Source organism: Erythrolamprus reginae, chromosome Z, assembly GCF_031021105.1.
Source record: "Erythrolamprus reginae isolate rEryReg1 chromosome Z, rEryReg1.hap1, whole genome shotgun sequence".
NCBI lineage: Eukaryota > Metazoa > Chordata > Lepidosauria > Squamata > Dipsadidae > Erythrolamprus > Erythrolamprus reginae.
In genome coordinates this window covers 34,284,108-34,299,239 of record NC_091963.1, presented here as the reverse complement: position 1 = coordinate 34,299,239, position 15,132 = coordinate 34,284,108, and the positions used below count along the sequence as shown (strand labels likewise).

Below are 15,132 nucleotides of genomic sequence, written 5' to 3'. Positions count from 1 at the left end.
ACTTGTGTTCCTAATCTGTTTTTTGTGGTGCTATTTTTGATAGGTTGGGGTGTTTTTACCCTTTGTGTAAAGACAGATGTAAAAAACGAGTTAAGTAGCTCTGCTTTTTCCTTGTTGCTTGTCACCTTCTTATGAAGCTGTATTCATAGAGCAATTATTTTTATTTTTATTTTTAAAAGACATATATTGGTGGGAAGACAGCAGCATAGACCAATCAGTCAGTTTTGAAGGATACAACAGAATGTGAGTGGAATTTCTTCCAGGGCTTTACTTAATGGCAGGTCATTGAAGAAGCTGGAGAGCTAATTAGAAGATGTGCAGAGAAGGCCGCCATGAACCAGAATTCCCTCCCACATTGATTTGTTCTAGCTTCCAGTTCAGCCATCCTCTTTCACAACTTTTTAGTTTTGTTCTTCTGCAATTTTGTATGGACCACTTTCAGCATGGTGAGGAAGTTTCCAAGGAAAAGAATCAGAAATGTCACAGCCAGGACCGACACTTGCCATTCTTTACATTTCTTGTGCCTGGACAGTTCAAAAAGGAGTGATTGCGTTGTAGAGTTGCCAAAACTGGCCAAAGAGCAGAAAAGAGAGGAGAAATGTTAATCCTCGTCACATCCAGGAATGAAACACCTCAAGTGTGAGATCCAAGTACTGTAGTTTCTTTTTCTCAGTTCAGGAAGTCAATAAAGGCTGCCACTTTGATGGAGACTTCTCTGGAAAATGGAGAAAGATAAAAACTGGTTCCAGAGCATTTGCTACCTGAGACTCTCTGGCCACTTTAGTACTATCACACCAGATAAGAATGTAGGAATAGAATGATGAGACTCCTACTGAGACAGTCTTCGGTTCCCAATCCATTGCTGATAAGGATGTCCTCTCCCCTCCTAAGCATGCAGTAATACCAAATCAAGAGGAACTTCATCACTTCATCGAGGACTTGGCATCGGACCAGGATATCCTCGGAACCGCCTTCTGCCGCACGAGTCCCAGCGACCGATTAGGTCCCACAGAGTTGGCCTTCTCCAGGTCCCGTCGACTAAACCAGTGATTTTCAACCTTTTTTGAGCCGCGGCACATTTTTTACATTTACAAAATCCTGGGGCACACCACCAACCAAAATGGCACAAATCAAATAAATAAATAAATAAATAAATAAATAAATACATACATACATACATACATACATACATACATACATACATACATACATACATACATAACCCCCTCATATATACAATCCCATGTAACATCCCCTTATAAATACAGTCAATCATCAATCATCCCTCCTCAAATTTATACCACTGTCTCATTTCTGGGTATTTCTCCTGTCTTTCTCCCTCTCACTTCTCCTCTTTTTCCATCCCTGTCTCTCTCCCCCCCCTTATGTGTGTGTGTGTATACACACTCGAACCATTTCCAAAACCAGTTGAGGGCTGGTTTTTTCCCCTCTTTTATTCTTTTCAAAAACAGGTGTGGGCTGGGGGGGTTTTCTTATTATTTGGGTGCTTTTTACCATATGCTTCAAGAATCACCTCTCTCTCTCTCTTTTGTTTCTCTCTCTCTCCTCTCATTCTCTGCCTCAATCATTTTCTCATTTCTCCTTTTTTCTCCCCTTTTTGTTCTCATTTCTCTCTCTCTCCTTTCCTCTCCCTATCTGTCTCTCTTGCTTCCTCTCTCTCTTGCTATCTCTTTTTCTCTCTTGCTTTCCTTCTCTCTCTCTCTCATTCTCTCTCTTATTTTCTTTCTCTCTCTCTCTTGTTCTTTCTCTCTCTCATGCTTTCTCTCTCTTGTTCTTTCCCTCTCTCTGTTGCTCTCTCTCATTCTCTTATTTTCTTTCTCTCTCTCATGCTTTCTCTCTCTTGTTCTTTCTTTCTCTCTCTCTCTGTTGCTCTCTCGTTCTCTCTTATTTTCTTTCTCTCTCTCTTGTTCTCTCTCTCTTGTTCTCTCTCTTGTTCTCTCTCTCTCATGCTTTCTCTCTCTTGTTCTTTCTCTCTCTCTCTCTGTTGCTCTCTCTCTCTCGTTCTCCCTCTTCCTTTCTTCTCTGTGGAGGCCGGCGTAGGTTTTCCTTAGTTTGAATGTACTGAGCAAGCTGGCAGGGGGATGGGAAGCAGCCCCTTTACTGACAGCCTGGGATCGCCAGCGCCGCTGCAGCCACCGCTGTGGGAGGAGCCAGAGAGAAGGACGGATCAGGCGGGCGGGTACAGCCACAAGTGGAAGCCTCAGCCCTGGAGCTTCCACTTGCAAAAGCCACCCTCCCCCGGCTATTGCCCGCAGCTGCTATTAGTGACGAGAAGCTATGGGCGCGAGGGGGCCGACTTCAAAGCAACCTTTGCCGGCCTCCCGTGGCGGCGGTGCGCAATAGCCGGGGGGGGCGGCTTCTGCAAGTGGGAGCTCCAGGGCGGAAGCCTCAGCCCTGGAGTTCCCACTTGCAGGAGCCGCCTCGCGGCACACCTGACGATATCTCACGGTACACTAGTGTGCCGCGGCACACCCGTTGAAAAACACTGGACTAAACAATGTCATTTGGAGGGTCCCAGGGGAAGAGCCTTCTCTGTGGCGGCCTCGACTCTCTGGAACCAGCTCCCCCCAGAGATTAGAACTGCCCCCACCCTCCTTGCCTTCCATAAACTCCTTAAAACCCACCTCTGTCGTCAAGTGGGGGGGAACTGAAACATCTCCCCCTGCCTATGTAGTTTTTGTGTATGATATGACTGTATGTATGTTTTTATATACTGAGGTTTCTTGTTTTTTTTAGACTTTTAAAATGTATTATTGTTATTTTAGATTTTAACTATTAGATTTGCCATGATATATTGTTTTTATCATTGCTGTAAGCCGCCCCGAGTCTACGGAGAGGGGCGGCATACAAATCTAAATAATAATAATAATAATAATAATAATAATAATAATAATAATAATTTAAAATTTACAAGCTAAAAATAAGAAACAGATATGGAACTTTGAAATCAGATTACTTCATCAGAAGAAGACATCTGTGACTAAGTTTACACATCCAGAAAGGAAATGCCAGTCAATAATATGGATCTGTAGCAGCAGTATGGGGGAATTGAGATATCTCCCCTGGGCCTATACAATTTATGTATGGTATGTTTGTTTGTATGTATGTTTGATTAATAATGGGGTTTTTAAAAGGTTTTTTTTAAGTTATTAGATTTGTTATGAATTGTTCTATTGCTGTTGTGAGCCACCCCGAGTCTATGGAGAGGGGCGGCATACAAATCTAATAAATAAATAAAATAAATAAATAAATAATGGAGGACAAACCAACAAGCAACTGCTCCAAGTAACAAGATGAAGATTAAATAGAGTTTAAATTTTTCATATTCGTCTTTGTAGGCAGACCTGGTCTGCTCACTTAGCAGAGTGACATTAACATTTCCAAACACCAGATTTAAGTACAGACTGTTCCTCATTGGCAAATAGGCCCCCATCTCAAAGACGGCATTCTGGCAATTGCAGATGTGGTTGCTGATTTGCAGGTTAAGCTCTGTTTCTGAGCTGCCCTGTTCTTCGCATCTTTTTAAGTTGTTGGAAGATTATTCTTCTGGGTACTGTTGACGCCAAGAGCTAGGTACTGACTGTGGATTGATGCATTCAACCCAGAGTTTGGCATATTTTGCAAGTCTAAGGGGACATCACCATCATCATTAAGGGTAGCTGTTAGCATATAGCATGGAAAAAGGGAATGGAATGTTAAGAGAGAGCTAATTTGCATATTGGTATGTAAATCAGTTTTTGGCAGTTGGAAGAAAGAATTCTTGGGATTCGTATGCTGATTGTTGGTGAATCTGCATCATAGAGAGCAGATGTATAGAGAAATACAGTGTCCCCTCGCTTTTCACGGGGGATGCGTTCCGAGACTGCCCGCGAAAGTCGAATTTCCGCTAAGTAGAGATGCGGAAGTAAATACACTATTTTTGGCTATGAACAGTATCACAAGCCTTCCCTTAACACTTTAAAACCCTAAATTGCAATTTTCCATTCCCTTACCAACCATTACTCACCATGTTTATTTATTAAAGTTTATTTTAAAAAATATTTATTAAATGCAGACGAATGTTTGGCGATGACATATGACGTCATCGGGTGGGAAAAACTGTGGTATAGAGAAAAAATCCGCAAAGTATTTTTTAATTAATATTTTTGAAAAACCGTGGTATAGACTTTCCGCGAAGTTCGAACCTGCAAAAATTGAGGGAACACTGTACTGTCAAGTTGTTTATTTGTGTAAATATGAAACCAGTTCAATGGGAAAAGAAGAAATAAGAGCCTAAGTTTTATATTGGAGTCGTTGTATTGTGTACTCAAATATATATTGTAGCATGGTTCTGCTATAAAGAGACTATGATGGTTGAAGTGAAGAAGATCACCTATAACCATAAATTACATAGAAATCCAACAGTAGCCTCTGCATCTGTGTGGGATTTTTGACTCTGATCTCCAGCTGGTGGTTGGATCAGAGTGTCTTCATCATTGGCAATTATCTCAACAAAATCCACGTTCAAAACCCATGGGGATTTATGTCCATTGCTGGAGGGACGTAGATGAGGATTCATCTTGTGAGACGATGTTGAGAGAACTTCTGAGTTAAGTGAGGGTGAAAGCTTAGTGTTTGTCCACTTAGGGGGCACTGTATGATGGAGCACTTTGTCACTCAGGTGTTTCTCAGAATCTGAATCAGTCAGTGCAGTTTCCCCACTTTCAGCCTGTGTGACAAAACCTTTTTTTTTTGTCTCAACAACAACAAGACTTTAGAAATTGTTGGGTAAATGTGATGCCAAATTAAATAGAAGCTTTGCTGTAGATTGGGTTGTTGTCAGAGCCTCTTTTAGATCAGCCAGTCTTTGAATAATATTAACTTTCTCAGGTTCTGGAAATGCACTGAATAGATCGATTATTGAACGGGTCCAAAGACGGGCTACAAGAATGGTGGAAGGTCTTAAGCATAAAACGTATCAGGAAAGACTTAATGAACTCAATCTGTAAAGTCTGGAGGACAGAAGGAAAAGGGGGGACATGATCGAAACATTTAAATATGTCAAAGGGTTAAATAAGGTTCAGGAGGGAAGTGTTTTTAATAGGAAAGTGAACACAAGAAGAAAGGGACACAATCTGAAGTTAGTTGGGGGAAAGATCAAAAGCAACATGAGAAAATATTATTTTACTGAAAGAGTAGTAGATCCTTGGAACAAACTTTTAGCAGATGTGGTTGTAAATCCACAGCAACTGAATTTAAACACGCCTGGGATAAACATAGATCTATCCTAAGATACAATACAAAAAATAGTATAAGGACAGACTAGATGGATCATGAGGTCTTTTTCTGCCATAAGTCTTCTATGTTTCTATGATTACAGTAGCATTTCTTCTGGCATATCTTCAGCAGTTTCTTCAGCTGTGAGTAACACAGTTTGTATATCACTCTTTCGCTTTCTTTGGGTCAATTTAGCTGCAGAGACCTTAGGCTTATCAGTATGATAATGGCATCGGACCAGATTACCACATTGGAACAGATTACTACATGGCATCGAACCAGATTACCTCTGGGACCGCCTTCTGCTGCATGAGTCCCAGCGACCGGTTAGGTCCCACAGAGTCGGCCTTCATTTGGTGAGACCTAGGGGAAGAGCCTTTTGGGCCCAGCCCTCTGGAATCAGCTCACCCCAGAGATTCGCACTGCCCCCCACCCTCCTCGCCTTCCGTAAAAGTTTAAAGACCTATCTGTGCCGCCAGGCTTGAGGCCATTAGACCCTAGCCCTCCGGCCAACGAGTGTAGTATGTCTTGCTGTGTGAATGGGAATGGGTGGTTTTAAATGTTATTAGAGTTTTTAAAGTTTTTAAGCTATATTAATTGGATTATTTAGATATGTATATTGTATATTGTTTTGATATGTTGTCAGCCACCCTGAATCCTTGGAGAGGGGCAGCATACAAATCCAATAAATAAATAAATAATAAATCAGGGTTGTTTGGTTCAGAAGTGGACACACTTTATCTGAGCAAAAGATATGCATTGGAAATATTGAAAAGATGCTCAGAAAGGGCTTTATTCTAAAAGAGCATAGAGGGAATTGTGGGTTGCTTGATAGGATAGAATGATAGGAGAATTCTGATACATTTCCTTCCTGCTGACAGCCATTCTGTGCGTAGTATATCTATCAGAGAAAAAATATATTTAAGACAGTTCCAGAATGCAATAATTTATTGGTTTGTAGGAAGGAACCTTCAGGGGATTCTGAGATTAAATTGCATTTAATTTGCTCCCTAGACAATCAGTCATATGATGTTCTGTTATGTATGCTCAGTAATCAGCTAATTTTTGCACTGCTGTTTAGTAGAATATATTTCCAAAAACCTGAAACTGTGATCCATTGGAAAAAAAAACCCATCTTGCAGATATAATATGACTTTTCAATTAACTAATTGATGTCATTGCATTTGGGAATAATGTCTTCACTTAACTATTTCCCTTCTTGATTGTATCATCAATGATGTAGTTTAAGAACAGACAAATCACTCTACAGTGATGTGGCTATGGTCTACAGGCATACCACAGCTACACTCTTGCTTGCATTATGGAAGACAAACACCTGTGTAAGAGTTGAAAAGTAGCATTAATGCAGACATGAAAATCATCCAACTGGTTGCTGCATTTAATCAGGTAAGATGTTCTTTGATCTGAAATATGAGCCCTGCTCCTGTGGGAAAACATGAGGACGATGATGATTTCTGTTTTTCTCTATCATTCATTCATTCATTCATTCATCCATCCATCCATCCATCCATCCATCCATCCATCCATCCATCCATCTATCTATCTATCTATCTATCTATCTATCTATCTATTTGACTTCTATGCTTCCCTTCTTGAAGCAACTCAGGACGGCATACAACATTGCAAATGCAGACAATATATATGAAGAAATCTAATTATTGTTTAAAAAGAAATATACAAAATTAATTTAAAAAATTCTAAAAACCCCACGTGCAGTCCAATATTCATCCAATTCCAATCATTCACGATCTCATTGCTCACGGCCCCCATGCCAAATGGCAGAGGTAAGTCCTCAGAGCTTTACGAAAGACCAGGAGGAAGTGGGCAGTATGTATCTCTGGAGGGAGTTCATTCCAGAGGGCCGGGGCCATCACAGAAAATGCTCTTCCCCTAGGCCCCACCAGATGACATTGTTTAGCCAACGGGACCTGGAGAAGGCCGACTGTGGGACCTAACCGGCCGCTGGGATGCATGAGGCAGAAGACGGTCCCATAGGTAATCTGGTCCTAAGCCATGTTGTGCTTTATAGGTCATAACCAGCACTTTGAATTGTGCCAGGAGACTAATTGGCAACCAATGCAGCTCACGGAGTGATGTTGAAATGTGGGCAGATCTTGGGAGCCCCACAATAGCTCGCAATATGTAAATAGTTACTAATTTCTCCACTTAAATGTTATCATCCATTGCAGTGGTTCCTAATCTTAGGTTGATTAGAAATTAATCTGAAGTTCAAATGACTATTTCTAAGCAACAGATTGTTCTATGTGGGGAAAAGAGGTTTGACTCTTGGGTGAATTTATGTAAAAAACAGACTCGGATCTAATCAGTATTCTGGGCTTCATCATATGAGCTAGGGAAACTCAACAGGTGATTGGAATAATAGTTTCCCCCACCTCTTCTCACGAACAAGGGAAATTGAATGCACTCATATGGCAAATATGAATGACAATCATTCACGTTATTATATTTCCCCTCATATTTCATTCACTTAGACTCCGGGATGAGATCTGTAGTTATTATGGTTACAGATAATCCTTGACTTATGACCATAACTGAGTCTGAAATTTATGTTGCCAAGCAACATCCCAGAGGGATGCTACAAAGGGTCAGAATTGTGAAAACAATCATAAGCCAATTTTTTCAGCCTAAATAAAGGGTTGTAAGTGAAGGACTACCTGTAGCTTGTTATTAACACTTGTAAAAAGCTAGGACTTACGGAGCAAAATATATAATTTACAATTGACAGACAGTATCTCAAAGGTGCTGGATGAGAAGTGAAATATCTTTTTAAAAAACCCTGAAAGTCCAGTTGCCTCTTTAAAAAGCACCTTTGGGACAACCATGGCCTGAATGATTGAGAATCTCCATAGTCTGTCATGGATTATATTGTGAAAAGTTAAAAAAATCATGAAGTGAGCCGGATTTGATTTCTAAATACCCACCTTCCAAGTCTGATCATATGATTCTTCAGATACTTGACAGGATTATAGGACATTGCAAACGGATACTATAGCTTAGAACTCTGGACTGCAACCACAGAATTCCTGTTGCTGCTTACAATGGTTTTGAATTCCAGACATTACAGTCCCATTCCATCTAATTAGAAAGCAAGATGATGGGTGGCTGTTATGGCCCACCAGAAGCCCATGCAGCTGGTAGCAGATCCCGCCCCAAAAGAGGCCAATGCAGTGATGTGCCAGCGACCTGTGCAAGTGGCACCTGAGTCGGATTGTGAAGTGGCTGGAGAGGGCTCAATGTCAGAGGCAAACATTCAGCCAGGCCCTTCAAAACCAGCATATCCCATCAGTGATGAGGAAAAAGAAGAGAAGCCTTTTCTTAATGCATCGGCACACAGAGCTGCCAAAAGGCAGGAATGGTTCCTCAGGAGGAGGACTCCTCGGGAGTAAGGCTTGGCCACTCCCCTAACCTATTTAAGGGATGACGACAAAAGTAAAACCTTTGCTGGAAACAGTATTTGTTATTTCATGTGCCTTCGTATTTTGAAAATGTCTGCTCAGCTTTTGGTATCTGTTTTGGCATTCTCCCTGTGGACTACTTCTGGGCATTTTGCCAACCCTTGTAAGCTTCATAATATATCCAAGACTGTTTGCTTAGATTTAGTTTATGAGTTGATGGACTTATGCTAGTTGTTAATGCAATTTAATTAACAGATGTTTTTTTGGAAAAGGCAGCTTTAACTTGTGTTTGTGTGTGTCACCTACTAAACAAACTTATTAATAGTCATTAATTGAATAAACAAAGGTTTGGACAAACCGAGTATGTGCTGCATTCTTGGTGATCCATAGCTGGATTAGAAAAGTGGCTTGGGGATGAGATGTTCTCTACCCAGTCAACTATCCTCAAAGTAGCAGACTTCTGTTGGGCAAAGCCAAGTGGCAGAGCCAAAGGTTTTTTGGGGGGGAGGGCGCATAATTTTTATTAATTTTCTTGATATCTTTAGGAAAATTGACATCCATACATTTACATTTATAATAATACATTCTATAGTTTACATATTGTATATACAATTTTCCCTCTTTCTCGTGTCCATCTTCTATTGATTATTTGCTTTTCTTTGTTGTATTCATTTGTTCAAATTAGTCCAGGTGTTATAATAGTCTGAGTCTTTTTGGCCATTCAGCTCTATCATTAGCTTGTCCATTTCCACGCAATCGATTTTTTAAATAACCTCCTTTCCATGGTTATCTGAGGGTCTTTCCATCATTGTGTGTAAATGATTCTAGCTGTTGTCCCTGTGTGTAAAGCCAAGTTTTTATGGAAGGCAGGAATGTGAGGCAGGCCTCATGTGCAACAGGACAATATTCCAGAGGGCAGGGACCACAGCAGAAAAGGCCCTATTCCTGGATCCCACCAGTTGAAATATTTTGACCAATGGGATGTGAAGTAGTTCTTTTTCTGCTGGAATGACTAGGACAGTTCCTCAGACACCCTGATCCATGCCAAAAATGGCATCTTAAAGTTACCATGGTTGAGAAACATTGTTTCATATTATAATTAAGTTGTACATCCCCATTTGCACATTAACTATATTGTACTGTGGGCAAGGGGTAAGAGTGAAGAAGTAAATCTGGTGTTTTTTTTAAAAAAAGAAACTATTTATTTATTCATTCATTCATTCATTCATTCATTTATTTATTTATTTATTTATTTTGTCCAATATACAACGAGAGTTTTAGTGGGTATATATATATATATATACACACACACACACGCATAGTAAAATACATGATGAATGTTATAGAGGAGATACTCACAGTAAAATATATCTAAGAAAGAATAGAAAAGAAGATATAGTAATAGAACATATCAATGAAAGAATAGAAGAAGAGATATAGGAATAGAAGAAAGGTATAGGAGATATAGGAGAGCAATAGGACAGGGGACAAAAGGCACTCTAGTGCACTTGTACTCACCCCTTACTGACCTCTTAGGAATCTGGATAGGTCAACCGTAGATAATCTAAGGGTAAAGTGTTGGGGGTTTGGGGAGGACACTATGGAGTCCAGTAATGAGTTCCACGCTTCGACAACTTGGTTACTGAAGTCATATTTTTTACAGTCAAGTTTGGAGCGGTTAATATTAAGTTTAAATCTAACTACGTTAGCTATAGGGTTCCCTATAAGAATTGAACTTGATACTTTCTAGGTTTATATTGTATATAGACAGTAAGATTTCAAACATAATTAGACTTGTTTAAAAGTGCATAGATTTGGATTTCCTAAGCAAGAGCAGCCTGAAGGGGAAATAAGTGGAGAACTCAGCTTGCCAGAGGTTCCATTTTCCCCCTTTGTGCTGGATGGGGGGAGAAACACTTTCTGTAGCTGGTTTCAGAGCCCCAATTCTGAAGTCATGGAATTTGTCATATTCCAGATATTTTTAAAGACTGTGCTGTCCCAGCTGAACTTTTATTGGTTGCACTTCCTGACTCTCATATTTCCCTGCTCCTTCTCAGTTGCTGGCAATAAAAACCAGATTGCTTCCACTAATGTAGGCTGAAATATACTATTCAAATTGTGCAGGTTAGGTCCTAAATGTTTCAAATCAGTGGATTTGCTATCAGATAAACATGCAAATAACAGTACGAGATGCACAGCATTTACTGTATAAGTACACATCCTTATGTAAATCTAACGTAGCTCAATAGATAAACTCAATAGATAAATGTAGTTCAATAGATAAACTCAATAGATAAACGTAGCTCAATAGATAAACTCAATAGATAAACGTAGTTCAATAGATAAACTCAAAACAGGTACAAAAACAAAACATCAATTTCTAAAGAATAATGCCTGTCATATGTTTGGTTCATTATAGTTTAATGATCATGCAATGAAATTTTATATAACCTGATGTACCATTGATTTGGCCCTGCCAATTATTTCTCATTGTGCTTCTGTATCAACTGTGAATGATAGAAGCTCTACTCAGCACATCTGGAGCAGTAGTGGTGGAAGTGGGATGCTCTCAGTTTGTCCTGATTCTGTGAACCAGTTGCTCTTTTATATATTTAGAAAGCTGCATTAAAAAAAAGAAACAATCCAGAAGAGGAAAAATATTCAGTTGACTATAATGGCTTTTGTTTCTCATATAATGTAACATTAAAAATTAAAAATAAAAAGGAAAGAAAGCCCTGTACCTGTTTTGACATATTTCACAATGAATAGAGATTCTAGTCTGATTTGACAACTTTTCAAAACTTAATTATTTGGTCATATTGTATGTACTCTAAATAGCAATATAGTTAGAATATACAGTGGTACCTCTACTTAAGAACTTAATTTGTTCCATGACCAGGTTCTTAAGTAGAAACATTCTTAACTAGAAGTAATTTTTCCCATAGAAATCAATGTAAAAGCAAATAATGTGTGCAAACCCATTAGGAAAGAAATAAAAGCTCAGAATTTGGGTGGGAGGAGGAGGAAGAGGAGGAAGATAGTTGATGCCGAAGGAAGAAGGTCAGGTGAGGGGAATGAAAAAAATCCAAAACTTTAAGGCTTAAAAATAAAGAGGTACTGTACTCTAAGGCGGCGAGGAGGAGCACGCGCCTCCAATACAACCAGCGCGAGGCTGCCTCCCATACACTGCCTCTCATACACTGGCTGCTGCTACCTGATGCCTCTTCCTTCCCATGCTGAAGGCTTCCCCTCTCCTCTCGCTCGCTCGCTTTGTAGCCGACGCCTTTGCTTCGTTGTGGTCACTCCTCACCTGCCCAAATCGAAGGGAGCGTTTCTTTTCTCTGGGCGGTGGCAGAGGTTTATTCCCTGTCCAAGCGCCCAGAGAAAGAAAAATGCTTCGTTTGCTCTGGACTGCCAGAGCCTCCTTATGTGCCACCGAAAGGCTCCTCTGGCAGCCCAGATGGCCAGGATTAAAGGGGGAATGGCCGGAAACTGGCCCCTCGTGCCGCCAAGAATTTTTTCTGGGCTTGAGTTCTTAAGTAAGTAGAAAATGGTTCTTAAGTAGAGGCAAAAAAATCTGGAACACCTGGTTATCTAGAAAAGTTCATAAGTAGAGGCGTTCTTAAGCAGAGGTACCACTGTATATGGGTAGTCCAGTCCTTAATTTATAACCACAATTGAGATTAGAATTTCCACTGTTAAGCAAAGTGGTTATTAATTGAGTCAAACCTGATTTTATAACCTTTTTTTTTGCAAAGGTTGTTAATCACTGCTTTTTGCTAAATGAACTTGATTTCTTTCATTTACTATGCCCAAAAAACAACTGGAAAGGTGGATAATCATGATCACATGACATACTGCCATAAATACAAATACCCACGTTTTGATTATATGATCATGGGAATGGTCGTAAATTCAGGGATTGGTCGTAAGTCATTTTTTCCAGTGCTGTTTGAATTTTGGTTACTCAATGAATGGTTGTAAGTTGAGGACTACCTAATTATACGATATTAAAATCTAATTAACTTTTGAAAAATCTCAGGTGTAAAGTATGTGTGCACGTGTATGTAGATGGCAATAATATAAAAACATTTCAGAGAAATAGCAATAGAAATAAGCACAGTAATGTTGCTGTAGACCAGTGATGGCTAACCTTTTTGGTGCCGAGTGTCCAAAGCGCATGTGTGTGTGCAACCCCAAAATGCAATGCGAGCACCCCTGTGCATGCACCTTGCCCCCAGTGAAGGGCTACCAAAATTTTTACTTCCATACTGTGGCTTATGCAGGATGCCCTGCATTTTCTTTCAACATCTTTCAGTGCAAATTGGGTGCTCTGGGGAGGAGCTCCATTTTCGCTACCTCACTGTGTTGTCGTCCCCATCTGGGTAGTAGCCCACCCCTGCTTGCCCCCCGTGCATGTATGTGCATTGGATATTTTGCATGATTTAAGGATTGGCCCTGAACCTGAATGCTCTCCAGCTATAGTCCATTTTGGAGCTGAGAAAATATATTTCTAACTCTGGTTTCCTTTATTTTAAACTTCTGCAAAGCTGATATTTTATTTTATTAATGTTCAGGCTTAGTAGATTTCTCCCAAAGTTAGTTTCCTTATGGATGGAAATATTTGCCTCACTTTACATTCTAGCCCCAAACCAACCATTGTGTCCCCAAAAGGAATTCAGCATCCTGGTCTTGAAGATTTTTCTATGCCGTGACCATTTTATAAAACAAAGACAGGAGACTGCTTGGATAAAATGTATGCACTGTCTTGTTTCTCAGTTGGAGGGAAAGCAGGAAAGAAGTTAAGACCAAATTAGGTCCTAGTGTACTCTTTGAGTTCACTGGACTTGCAAAAATTGGAAGAATTGGGGAATAGAAGTGGAGAATATCATTTAAAAATAATAGAATAGAATGGAATGGAATAGAATAGAATAGAATAGAGAACAACAGAGTTGGAAGGGATCTTGGAGATCTTCCAGTCCAACACCCTGGATAGGCAGGAAACCCTACACCACTTCAGAAAACTGGATTATTCAACATCTTCTTTAAAACTTGGAGCATTTACAACTTCTGGAGGCAAGCTGTTCCTTTGATTAATTGTTCTAACTGTCAGAAAATTTCTCCTTAGTTCTAATTTGCTTCTCTCCTTGATTAGTTTTCAGCCATTGCTTCCTGTTCTACCCTCAGTTGCTTTGGAGAATAGCCTGACTCCCTCTTCTTTGTGGCAACCCCTGAGATATTGGAACACTGCTATCATGTCTCTCCTAGTCCTTCTTTTCATTAAACTAGGCATACTCAGTTTTTGTAACTGTTTTTCAAATTCTTTAGCCTCCAATCTCCTAATCGTCTTTGTTACTCTTCTCTGCACTCTTTGTAGAGCCTCAATATTCTTTTTATATCATGGCGACCAAAACTGATTGCGGTATTCCAAGCATGACCATACCAAGGCATTACAAAGTGATATCTACACTTCACCTGATCTTGATTCTATCCCCCTGTTAATGCAGCCTACAACTGTGTTGGCTTTTTTGGTGGCTGCTGCACACTGGTGGCTCATATTTAAATAGTTGACCACTAGGACTCCAAGGTCCCTCTCACAGTTATAAAAATGCTAAATCTACAAACATTCAGCTGCAATTGGAATTACAGTAAGTAAAAGTGACAAGTAGTTCAGTGTTGGAAAGAGACTTTCCCCATTGAGAGCAGTGTTCCCTCTAATTTTTTTGGGGGGTGGGCGTAAAAGTATAGTGTCTGAGCGGCAGTCCCTTCGGGACTGGGCGGCACAGAAATAATAAACAAACAAACAAACAAACAAACAAACAAAAAACCCACCCTGTTTTGCCTCAGAGAATTTCAAAATAAAATACTGTACTGTTTGTCTATAACAGTGAGCTCATAATAGGGCAACTCTATCAATATCAAAATGCCACTTAAATAGTTGAGCTAGTTTCAAACTAGATTTTGATTTTCTTTCTCTCTTCCTTACTCCCATTCTTTTTCTTTCTCTTTTCCTCCCTCTCTTTTTTCTATCTGTTTCTCTCTCTTCCTCTCTTCCTCTCTCTCTCCTTCCCTCTCACTCTTTCTCTCTCGGCTTCTGGGCAGGTTTGGAAAACTCTGAGTTGATTATGATTTTTAAGTGAGCGATTGCTCACTGTTCAGCTTAGAGGGAACTATGATTGAGAGGAAGGATCCCTTCCTCGTTCCCCTTTGAATGCTATTGAACCTTATGTAGTCTTTTCCAGGGGCAAATTGCCAATCTGGAAAAAAATCATATGAAATAGGTAAGAGAACAATGAAGTTTAAACTTTTCCCCTGTGAGGTCGACCGTTTGCACCTGATACTCAGGCTGAAAATAAAAGTGAACAACTCAGCTAGTCAGATTTTAAGACAGACATTTGGAATCCCAGCCTTTTCCTGG

At 39.9% G+C, this 15,132-nt stretch overlaps 1 pseudogene; it reads right to left on the bottom strand.

Moving 5' to 3' along the window:
- Nucleotides 1–391: 391 nt before the first annotated feature.
- Nucleotides 392–5,551, bottom strand: LOC139153801 (transmembrane protein 120B-like; annotated as a pseudogene).
- Between the last annotated feature and the right edge of the window lie 9,581 nt (nucleotides 5,552–15,132).